The 10,952-nt window shown below is 48.5% G+C and overlaps 1 long non-coding RNA gene and 1 other non-coding gene across 2 annotated transcripts; both read left to right on the top strand.

Moving 5' to 3' along the window:
• Positions 1-6,567: 6,567 nt before the first annotated feature.
• On the top strand, positions 6,568-10,733 carry LOC142060365 (uncharacterized). Its single transcript, XR_012661712.1, has 4 exons — positions 6,568-6,659; positions 7,024-7,129; positions 8,174-8,247; positions 9,957-10,733. It is a non-coding gene; the product is annotated as an uncharacterized LOC142060365 (long non-coding RNA).
• Positions 7,869-7,999, top strand: LOC142060617 (small Cajal body-specific RNA 15). The gene has a single exon (XR_012661836.1).
• Positions 10,734-10,952: the final 219 nt, after the last annotated feature.

A 10,952-nucleotide genomic window follows, 5' to 3' on the forward strand; every position in this document is an offset into this window, starting at 1 on the left:
CTGATGGTTCTCCACTGTGGAAGGGAGAACGCTGGAATAAACTGAAAGAGTATGATTGAAGTTATTCCCAATTTCAGACAGGCTAGCAGTTGTATACAGCGTCTGCACTTTTCATTTGTTCTTGCTTTAATGTTAAAAGTAAATTCCAATGTAGACATGATGAAGGAGAGGACCTTTATGGGTTTCAATCTTAAAGCTTTGTGTTTTAAAACTGAATCAGGTTCAGCAATTCAGCATTATATGACCCTTTCAGAATGACTGCCTCTATTTTCCATGCTACCTATTTTCAATCAGGTAATATTGCTGCTAAGCCTGGGTATCACTTCAGTTGCTTCCGGATAAGTCCAAACTATTATGATCTGGTAAGAAAAAATGTTGGCTCCTCAGCAAATTGCCCTAGATTAATATCTTGTTCCCTGCAAGGGACAGGTATAAAATTCTGAGTAATAATTGCTTATTCTTACAAAAGGAGAAACCAGACAGGTGTTGTGCACAGCTACCTTGTCACAGGTCTGAAATGGCTTTCATACTACGATTTCCCCAAGGGCTATATATAAATGAAAAATCACCTGAAATAGAACGAATGCCTTGGTTTTTGTTGCAGTGCTTTTTGCTGTGGTTCTTTCTGCTTGTCTCAGTAGAGACATCATTGATATGACACTTAAGAAAATGTGTCATGAACATGATGGAATTGAAGCAATGACAAAGCCATCCCTACATAAAAGAGAGGAAAGGATCATAAAATTAAATATCTAATAATCCCTTACAGGATGCTCAGAAGCAGCACAGGGAAACTCTAGTCAGTTGTGCCCTTCTGTGAGACCAGAAGGGTTTGAGTCATGACTCTGCGTGGAGCACTTTGAAATGAAGTCTCAGAGCTATTCAAAGCTTCAAAACAAATAATCTTTCTGCTGACGTGTGACATCATGCCTCCAAGGTACAGTGGTCCCAGGGGTGCTCATTAAATGATAGCAGGATGGATTGCTTTTCATCCTGACATGATGTTTGGATGCAGAAAACGAGCTTTTAAATTATTGCCATGTCCCTGTGCAGCATGTGCTGCTGGTTCAGAACAAAGGGGATGTCCAGGTGCTTCACCTATTTTTTGTTCTGCTGAAGCTATGGCTCTGTGGGCAAAGGACTTCTGTGTTGTAACTCCACTGAATGCTTTCTCTCGGTGCCTGCTTTGAATGTTACTTGGGCAAAGTGTATTGTGTTTTCCTTTTTTTCCCCTTGTTTAACATCTTTAAGAATCTTCTCCCACACTTCCCATGCAAACCTCAGTGAACTTATCTTTGCAAACCCTGCAAAGCTAAGTGTTAGCATCCTCTTTAACAAGCAAGACAACTGAGTGGGAAAAGGCCAGGGACCTGGAGCCACTAAGCAAAATGGGTTTGAGACTTCTGAACACCTTTGAAACCCTGGACCTTCAAGCCCTACCCATGGTTTAACAGTAAGTCTTTCTCAGGCCAGGAGGCAGTCTTCTGGTCTCCTAGCATTCTACTTTTTCCCTCTCAGTTTCTCTGTCTTTCATTTTTCTTCTGGTCCCATTTGCTAGGAGTCCTTCGCTTAACTGCCACTGGCTGTGGATCTCCCTCAAACAGACAGCCATAATGCTGGGACTAAATCCTGCCTTTCAAACTGACTTACCGCTTACAACTTTTACCACAAGAAAATCTTCTTTTTCAGATTCAAGTTAAACTGAGCCTGGAAACATACCCTATAATGGCTGAAAGCCTTACACTAGGATCCACAGGCAGAAGAATATAAAAATAGTAAACTAAAAAGGATTGTAAGCACTGCATTGCTACTGCATACAATGTGTATATGTATGCAGGGTCTTTTGTGTTGTACTCCCACACACACACTGAAGTTCAGAAGTATTCACAGGCACCTCTGCCTTTGAGGTTATCTTAAATAAAAGCAGCTATGGATGCTTGTTGAGATTTGGATTTCTCTTTTCTTGGTTTGCTTGCTCCCCCCCTCGAGTGGCAAGAGTCATTGCTAGAGCTAAAACCAATCTTAGTTCAGCCCAAGGTAATTAACAGGAGTTACTTCATCCTTTAATTGCATATATTTCTCCTGAGGTAGTGAAATAGCACAGCAACGCACACAGTTTTAGAGAGCAAGTGAAAAAGGTGATTGCCTGGTTTTGAAATGAAAGGAGGACTTTAGCCAGTGTGTAATTATTCAAGTGAGTTGGTCCTGGCTGTCTCTAATATTCCAAAGTGGTATTTGATGTAAATCCTTCCCTGGAGTTCATTACATTAGCTCTTAGCTCAACCTGAGCACACTAAGCGCCAAGATCAGTGTGCAGCATGTTTTATAAACAAGTAGAATGATGTCATCCTAGTGATCCTGCAGTTCCCTAGGTCCTTGGGAAGAGGTACAGCTTTGTCTTCAGCCTAAAGATGAAATGGAATATGTTTGATGAGATTCCCTTGGTATTTGCAGTGCAGAATGTCAGAGGAATTTTGCTTTGCACCTCCAGCAAGAACTGTGCCTTTTTGCCTAAAAATAAAAAATGTTACTTTGCTTGTAATATTTTTCTTTACAGAAAATCAAATTTTTCCTTTACAGATCCCTAAGTGTTTTATAAGAAGCCCCAGAGAGCCCTTTTGCAGGTGGGTAAAACAACTTGCAGGGAAGTACAGTGGCTTGTCAGCATCTACCCCAGGCTGCTGCTGAGGGCTCTGCGTTGAACCATGCTGACTTTCAAAAACAGTGGGAAGAGAAATTTAGAAAGCAGGTGCTTTCATAATGGTTTGTCACTGCTGCTTTACAGAGATACTGGTCAGAGCTGCTGAGAAGCCAGAAATCCATCTTTCCTCCCCACTTTGTCCTGACCTCAGTGAGACTCCTGGGAGTGCCGCGTGCCATCGGCCTGTGCACACGGAGTCCCAGTGCCTGTCCCCAGCGGTGGGTGGTGCCAGCTATTTCAGGCACTGTTTACCGTAAGTAAGACAGACTGCAATGATATAGCATGAATATAAGTGCTGAGAAACAGGCAAGGTGCCCAGCCACGCCACCGAGACTGGGCTGGGAATGGCACGCATAACATCAGACACAGCTTTTCGGGATAGTTAGGGAGAAAAACTCCAGTTGCATGAATAGACAGTTTTCAGGTCATCTTGAGAGCAGAATTGAATTCTCCTCACCATACAACAAAGCCCTAAAAGTGAGCAGCCTCTCCCAGCCCCTGAAAATCCATGCTGGCAGACTCAGTGCAAATATGCTGTTATATCCCATTATGACAAATCTCTGACAAGTCAAGGTCAGAAAGCAGAAAGTTTTAGCTGCTCTATCGTGCCAAGAACACACACACAAAAAAAAGAAAGAAAACAAAAAGCCTTGTTTTAAAATAAGCTGTTTTAAATAAGCAAGTGTTCTTTGAACCACATCAGAGTACATACCTAACAATATTTAAGTAAATATCAGTGACATGTTTAAGTCTGGCTCAGTATGTATTAGCAAAGTGGTATTTGTATTTGTGTTGCTTTTGTTGTAACAAGAGTCAATAGTATTTCTAGAAGGTGGTCTGTAAAAAAGGGACTTTGGGGGGTTTTTCCCCCACTTAGCACCCCACAGAGAAACATCTGCCCACCAGTAGCCCCACCTCAAGACTTTCAAGTAAAAAACCTTCCCAACGCACTGATTTTGAAGTTACACTTCACTTTTGTTGGCTTAGTTCAGTTCATAATCTGCCTCTTCGGTGTTATTTTTTACCCACAGATCCATCTCTTCGATCATTTTGGTTTTCTGAAGGAAGTCTGCCCTGAGAGTGGTTGCAAATTCATGGTCACATTATCATAGTCTGTAGGAAACGCCATGGTGCCATGGCTGAGCGAAGTTCAAAACTATTCCTACCTCTTCTGATCAGCTGCTCCCTGAGCTTAGATTTCCTTCTGTGTGATACTAGTGCTATAAGCACAGAGAGCCACCTGCACAGGCCTGCTCTTCATATCTTCACCACTGAGCTGAGCCGGTGTCAGCCAAGATTACACTAGCAATATGCAGAAAGACGCTGAGGGACCAAGAGGGCACCACACAACCTAAAAGCTGATGTGCAGCAAAAGAAAAAAAGTAGTCTCAATTTTTAATTTAAACAGATATTTGTATATGTATTTCAGTTTTTTGTCTGTCTATTCCTTGATCTTTCGGCTTATTTAACTCTTTAAAAAGCCAGATGTTAACTCTAGGGTTAATACACAGACAGAGGAATGCAAAGCAAGAGAACAGGTCATAGCAATGATGATGCTGAATTTGAAATTCTCCACTAGGAACAAAGGTTTTCTTTTACATCTGACAAGCTGTCAGATGTAGGAAGTCGGACTACTTCTTAAGTGTCCTTTCCTGGATGTCAATACAAGTGATCTCTTTGGGCATGCTCAGAAATGTTGGGCTTAATCAGCAGTGTAGACCACATGCTTCCATGTATGGGAGGTGATGTGCCTTTTTCTTCCTGTGGGGTGTTGGAGGGAGGAAAGGTTGTGCTCTGGGGAGCCTGAATGGGAAAGCTGCAGTTTATAAATCAGGCTTGAGCTACCCCACAGTCAGGCCACTGAAGCCACGGTGAGGCTCTGCGGGCAAAAATGACAGTGAGGCTTTTATCTGTATGCCATGTCATGACAGGTCGATACTCTGACTTCTTTCTCTTCTTTAAAGCTTTCATGTGAGAGGAATCAAAGCCCCCTGCCTCCCCTTCCCAAATTGCCTCCAGTTAATAATAGCATGAACGGTAGTTAGACCACATTTGAAACAGGCTCTGGTGAGATATTGCCCTTTGATAAGTCATTTCAAGGGCAGGAGGCAAAGTATTTACTTTGCTTGGAAGAGGAGTCTGATGAGCAATTTGCTTTTCTTTTGCTAAGGCCAAGCAGAGCTTTGTTAACTCCAGAATATGGAGACTGCAGAGGTGGTTTACAGCTACTGCTCTTTACTTCTGGCTATTTCTTTGCCTTGTGCAAGAATAAAAAGTTATGAATGAAGCCCAGCAGCCTGTCCCTACCTGTGACAGCTGCCTCTGCACTGCACCTTAGCAACCATCCACTCCCCAGCTTTCCCTCCCATGGCTGTTATTCCTGCCTTTGGCTGTCCTGGGTGGCCCTGAGGAGTTAGGACCGCAGCGCAACCCGGGAGTGCAGCTGGCCCAGCACAGAGAGTGAGCTGCAGCTTCATAAACAGCTGAGCCCTCCTAACCATGCACTGTCGCAGAAAGGGGCAAACATGCAAATAAGGTTTTAGGTTGGGCTGGACAGCCTGACTGGTGGTAGGCCAACCTGTAATACGTGAAACAGTTTAGCCTGCAGATGCTGAAGCTCTCCCAAAGCCTAGGCCCATGCTAAATGTACCGGGTGCTTCCCTGGAGGCCAGAAAAGCTACACCAAAAGAATGAAGACAAGCAGGGCTGCTACTGACTCTTGCTACAAGAGAGCTTTACAAACCCAGATTATAAATGGTGAGGCTATTCAGTGTTCATTTCATCAAGTGTTTTATTATACAGGCTGTGAAATATATCTGACACTTACTGCACAGGCACAATAAATAGGTTTACTCAAGCAGCCTGGCTGCAGCTTTCTGGTCAGCATGGGAGTAGGACAGGGCAGGAGGTGCTGGGGTGGCCCCAGGCATTTCCTGAGAGTGTACTTTCCAACACCGTAGATGGGACATAAGGAATTCTGTTTAGAGATTGAGAGAAAACTTGAGTGTATCCAACTGGCTGCAAAATACCTCCAAATAGAGGGACTCTACGTGCTACTTTCAGCACAGCCCAGCCCAGCCTGGATGGTGGCTGCCCATGCAGATGCACTTGGCAGCTGTGGACCTGCCCCAGGGGTTGAGACAACACGGCAGCTTTGTCACGGCCCCAGCCCCACCGGTGCAAACCCGGTGGTTGCTGCGGCTGCTGAGAGCTGGTGGCTCTCATTCAGCCATGCCAGGGCTACGCGCGGAGCAGGGCCCGGGGGAAAGGAAATTGCCCGACCCAGTAGCAGGATGTTATTCACGTGCTTAAATCTGCAGGATCAAGCACTTGTTGTCGGAAGGAAAGAAGGCGGACAGATAAGCAGGTGTTGCACAAGATGGTGACGTTTGGGCAAGGGCTGCTAGAGGTAACAGAGCGAGCCCTCGCTGGAAAAAAGCGCTCCCTTGCCCGGCCGGCTGTCAGGTAGGCTGCAGTACGTGGTGGGCTCGGGTTCGGCCCGTTACTTCTCGGGCGAACGCTGCGTGGCTGCAGCGGAGACGGGACGCAGGGTCAGCACGGCTCGGCGGGAGCTCCTGCGCCGCCCCGCACCAGCCGCTCCTCCGGCGGTCGCGGTCCCGGCGCCCCCCACCGACCCCTGGGCGCCTCCACAGCCACCACTTCCCCCGGGACCGGCGGCCACCCGCACCGCGTCCGACGCGTGGGACAGCGCTCCCACCCAGAGTGAAACACGAGGCGTCTCGCCCCGGCGGCGAAGGGAGAGCAGGGCCCGCCCGTCGCCCGTCTAAGGTCGTAGTTTTTTCAAGCAAAGAGCGAGGCGGCCCCGCCCGGCGGCGAGTGCCTGCCCGCCCCCCGCCGCGCCCGGGCAGGAAGCGGAGCTGGACGGCCCCTCCCAGCGGCGCGGCGCGGTTGGGCTTGTCTCAGCGCCTGCGCCCGCAGGAAACGGAGGTGGCACGAGGTGAGGCGGGATGTGCCCCCTTATGGCGGCGGGGAGGTGCCCGCGCCCCGCTCCGGCGCAGTGTCTTCCCTCGCCCTGCCGTGGTGGGGTGAGGCGGCCGAGGGCGGCCGGCGGCGGGAGGGAGAGCGGCGCCGGTGGTGCCGGGAGCGGCCTTCTGTACGGGGCGGCGGTGTTCGCCCCCGCTCCGCTGGCGGGTCACGCAGAGGCCCAGCGGAGCGGCCGGCGGCGGCGTGGAGAGGGTTGAGCGGCCCCGCGGGGCCGGGCCGAGCCTTCCTTCCCGCCGGAGCGGGCCCCTGTGCGGCCGTGCGGCGCTGGGAGCGGCCTTCTGCCCGCGCCTGTCGCCATCTCGTGTACCGCCTTGCAGGATCTGCCGCCGCTATGTGCGTCTCATGTGGGAATCCGCGCGGCCACGGCCGTGCCGGGCTGATGAAGAGGCTCTCCTGCCCGCGGACCCTTCTCCAGGGCGGCAGGTGAGCGATGCCCGCCGGGCCCCACGGCCTGCAGGCAGGGCTTGCCTGGGGCAGCGCCCGCGGCGGCGTGACGGGCCCTGCGGGGGGGGGGGAGCTGCCCGTGGGCTTGGTTTTGTGAATTAGTTTGAGACCACTCTCTTCGCTGGTGCAGCCTTTCTGGTGCTGAGTTTAAGCCACAGCTTTGCATCTGCAGCAAAACACTTACTCAGCTCCCGCCGTGGCATAAGCATCCTTTTGGCAGAGAGTGCAGCCCCTTACGGCCATTTTATGAAGCAGTTTGTGGCCTTGGTATTGCTTGCATACCTAAAGCTTAAAACGTAAGCCTACTTGGAAAAAGTTTAAGCAAGTTGGGGGCGGGACAGCTGAGTCCCAAAATATACTGGCAGTTGAGCACACCAACGTAAATGCAACCGAGAGAAAATTTAACAAAAAGTCAGCGTTATTTCTCAGGACCGTGCACTGAGTCAGTGGAATCCAGGTGCTGAATTAAACGGGAAGCAGAGCCCGCCTTTGTTCGGTCCCTGGCCACTTTGCCGTGCATTAGCAGTTAATGAGTAATAGTGGTTACTGTTGGAAAACAGTAGTGGGCTGTTAGAAAGATAGAGCAGGGTTTGAGAGCAGGAACAGGGAATTGCCTTCCAGGCCAGGAAGGCAGGCAGGATGGTCAGGCTGCACAGTCTCCTTCAGGAGAGCACAGTCAGCCCATGAGGCTTCCCAGGAGTTTCTTACAGAGATTCATCTGGAGGACTAAGAAAGTGGAGCCAGTGACATTATATTGACTCCACTGATACTATCCTCCTAAATTAAATGGCTGAAGAACAAGGCCTGTCTGTGAGAGAAAGGCAGGACCTACTTCATCTACCTACAGGGTTTTAATGGCAATTAGAGGGAGCAAGTTAGAAGTAAAGAAGTCAAGTGTTTCTGTAGAAAATGGTGGGTGTGTTTGGTTGAATCGAACACACTAAACTATTTCAGGGCTGCTGTGTTGCCTGTTGTTGTATTTGTGCTTTTGACGCTGTCTGACCTGTGTGTTTTTGCTCACAGGCCCCTCGGTCCCTTTGTTCCCAGCTCCAGGACTGGCTGAGGAGGAACGACACTGGACGTGCTGAAGGATTACTGTAAACAGTTTAGAAACTGTAACTGTTAAAGTCGTAGGCTGTTTGTGTAAATCTGCCTGGTAACTGGTGCGGCCTTGTGAAAGGACTTCGTGTGGTGCCCTCCTGTGGCAACAACGTGTACTGATACTTTAAATCAAGAGGGAACAGAAGGGAATTGGAAAAAGTGGTCCTTTTTCCCCAGCCTAAAGGGGTTTGAGGGTGTCTGCTTTTATGCGCGAGGGCCTTTGGGCAGCCCTGGCAAAGTCCCCAGTTAGCTGCTGGGCAAGGTGTGGTTGGGGGTGTCCCTTCCTTTGATGGTTTCTGTTGCTGCAAGCTCTGCAGGGATGCCTGGATCACTGCTGCAAGTCAGGGCAGCCTGTGGGGTTCAGGTGGCCAATAGCAGAGCCTTAGGCATGAGCTCCTGTCCTTCAGAGAAGATGAATTTTGCTAGTATTTGCCAGTAAATGCACATAGTGAAAAGGAACACAAAGAAAAACACTAACAGGTACCAGGAAAATGCATCTTGCAGTACATAACACGTTCTCAGAGACAAGGACAACTAGTTTTTGACTGACTGTTGTCCTTTCAGATGCTCTAGTTCAGCAGTGAGCCAGAGTTCCTGTAGACATGCCAGAGATGAGAACTGGTTTTGCCTCATCGGAGACATCCTTCAATGCAGAGAAGTAGCTCTTGGATGGACAGCTCAAGACAGCTCTTCAAGATGAGTGCTATATCAAGGATTCCAGATAAACTGATACACTTGGTGTTAGTCAGCTCTAGGGTACTGTGCTGGCCCTTTAGCTTCGGTAGGAGATGCCCCTTTTACTATTAAATACAGCTTCCAGTTCTGTACTGGCTTTGGCCCTTAGAGCCTCAGAGAGGTATTGTACTTCCCTGTCTGGTGGACTTATGCAGGCAGGTGAGGTGGATGTGAACTTAAAGCTTGGTGCCATACTGGTCTGATTGATAGACCCTGTGGTGGAAGCGGTGGCCTCCCTGTAAGGGATTTATATAAAGGTAGCTCACAGTGACAGCTGGTTTTAAAAAATGCAGGTTGTTTGTGCGTTTTCCTTTGCTGTATAAACATTTAAGCGACAGGGATGGGATTCCGAAGGGAGGAAAGCTTGGGTTATTGCTGTCAGGTGAAGCTTTTATTAAACAGAAACATGCAAACTCATTTCCCATATTGTTTTTAACCTAGTAGCCAATTATTGCTTGTTTGTTCTATTGTAGCCTTAGCTGTCCTGTACCACACCTCGCTATGACCACTGAGTCATACTCTGCTGAGCAGGCCACTCCATACTCAGCCATCAGGCCTGCATTCTCCAGCAGATTAAACCAAGCTGGCAATGTAATGATGGAGCTGTTTGGTACCTGTAGAGCCCCATGCCACAGGTGTCCGAGCACCTCGTGTTTGGCTCAGAAAATCTGTCCTTGCAGCAGTCCTGCAGGAGGGTTGTAAAGGGCAGTTCACAGCTTGAAAAATAGTTTGGATTGGCTTCTTGCATCATCTGAGGTGAATGGCTAATCCTTGCGCCAGGGTACAGGTATGGTTTAAACACTTGAGGTGAAAGCTGGTGGTGGGGAGTGGTGGGACTGTTCATAAGAGAACAGCTGCTTTCACCAGAATTGTTGGGCTCACTAGCAGTCTTTCTGCATTGAAGGCTTTGCTGGGAGGCTCAGACATCGTCATATCCCTGCTCTGATATTTGCATGTTTTACTCTTTCAGGTATCTACTTGAAACGAAGTCGTGGCGCTCAATTTTTGACAGATAAAGGTAAAACATGTTCTAGTGAGTGGAAGTTGGTCCCTGGATCAAGTCATACTTTTTTAAGCAAAGGGGAAAAAAAAGTGTTAAAACAAAAAGGTGTTAAAACAACTTGGGTGGTGCTACCTCACCACTTCATTGCCTGGCAGAGGAGCTGTATGCGTCAGCTGCTGTTCTCTGGTACGGCCTTGCAATGTCAGCAGGGCTCGCCTGGCCACCTCCTGCCCTCTGCATTGGCAGCGCCGGCTGGCCGAGTCATCCGTTTCTGCTGGACACAAGTTGTGCTCACAGCAAGTCTCTGGCCTGCTGCACAGGAGGTCTGACAAAGTGACCATAACAACCCTTTCTGCACTGGAAATCTCTTAATTCCTGGTAGGCTAAGAAATAACACTGTACTTGCGTAGCTGAGTGTTGTTAAACATCTCCTTCTGAGGCCTGCAAAACAGAGAGCTATTAGTACCAAGAGAGGATGGTACTAATCACTGCCGTAATGACATATTCAGTTCTTGTCTTTATGGTTTCTGCAAAGCCTGTTTTGGAGAGACTTTAAGCTATTTGGGGAAGAACAGGCAAGCATTTGGCACATGGTTCTACATGAAATCTCTTCAGTTTTGCCAGGCTCTGTTTGTAGGGACCCTGTGTATTGTAGAGGCCGCTGCCTGTTCCCGACTATCCCCTAGAATGGGAACTTGAACCAACAATTTTTGTGATGAATGTACAATAAATCTGTGGAAAAGCTTCTCTGTTAATGACTCTTGATTGAATTCAGGTAGTTTTGACACCAAACACGAATGAGGCTCTTGAGAGCTAGACAAGCCTGCTTGACTGGCAGTGTCTCTCTGTCTCATGTCTGGAAATGAAGCCTAAACAAGGACATTTTAGTTGAGTGCAGGGCCAGCCCCCACTGGGCACGCAAATCTTCAAAGACGTGCCATCAGGGGTGAGAAGTCCTCAGTG

Source organism: Phalacrocorax aristotelis, chromosome 7, assembly GCF_949628215.1.
Source record: "Phalacrocorax aristotelis chromosome 7, bGulAri2.1, whole genome shotgun sequence".
Lineage (NCBI taxonomy): Eukaryota > Metazoa > Chordata > Aves > Suliformes > Phalacrocoracidae > Phalacrocorax > Phalacrocorax aristotelis.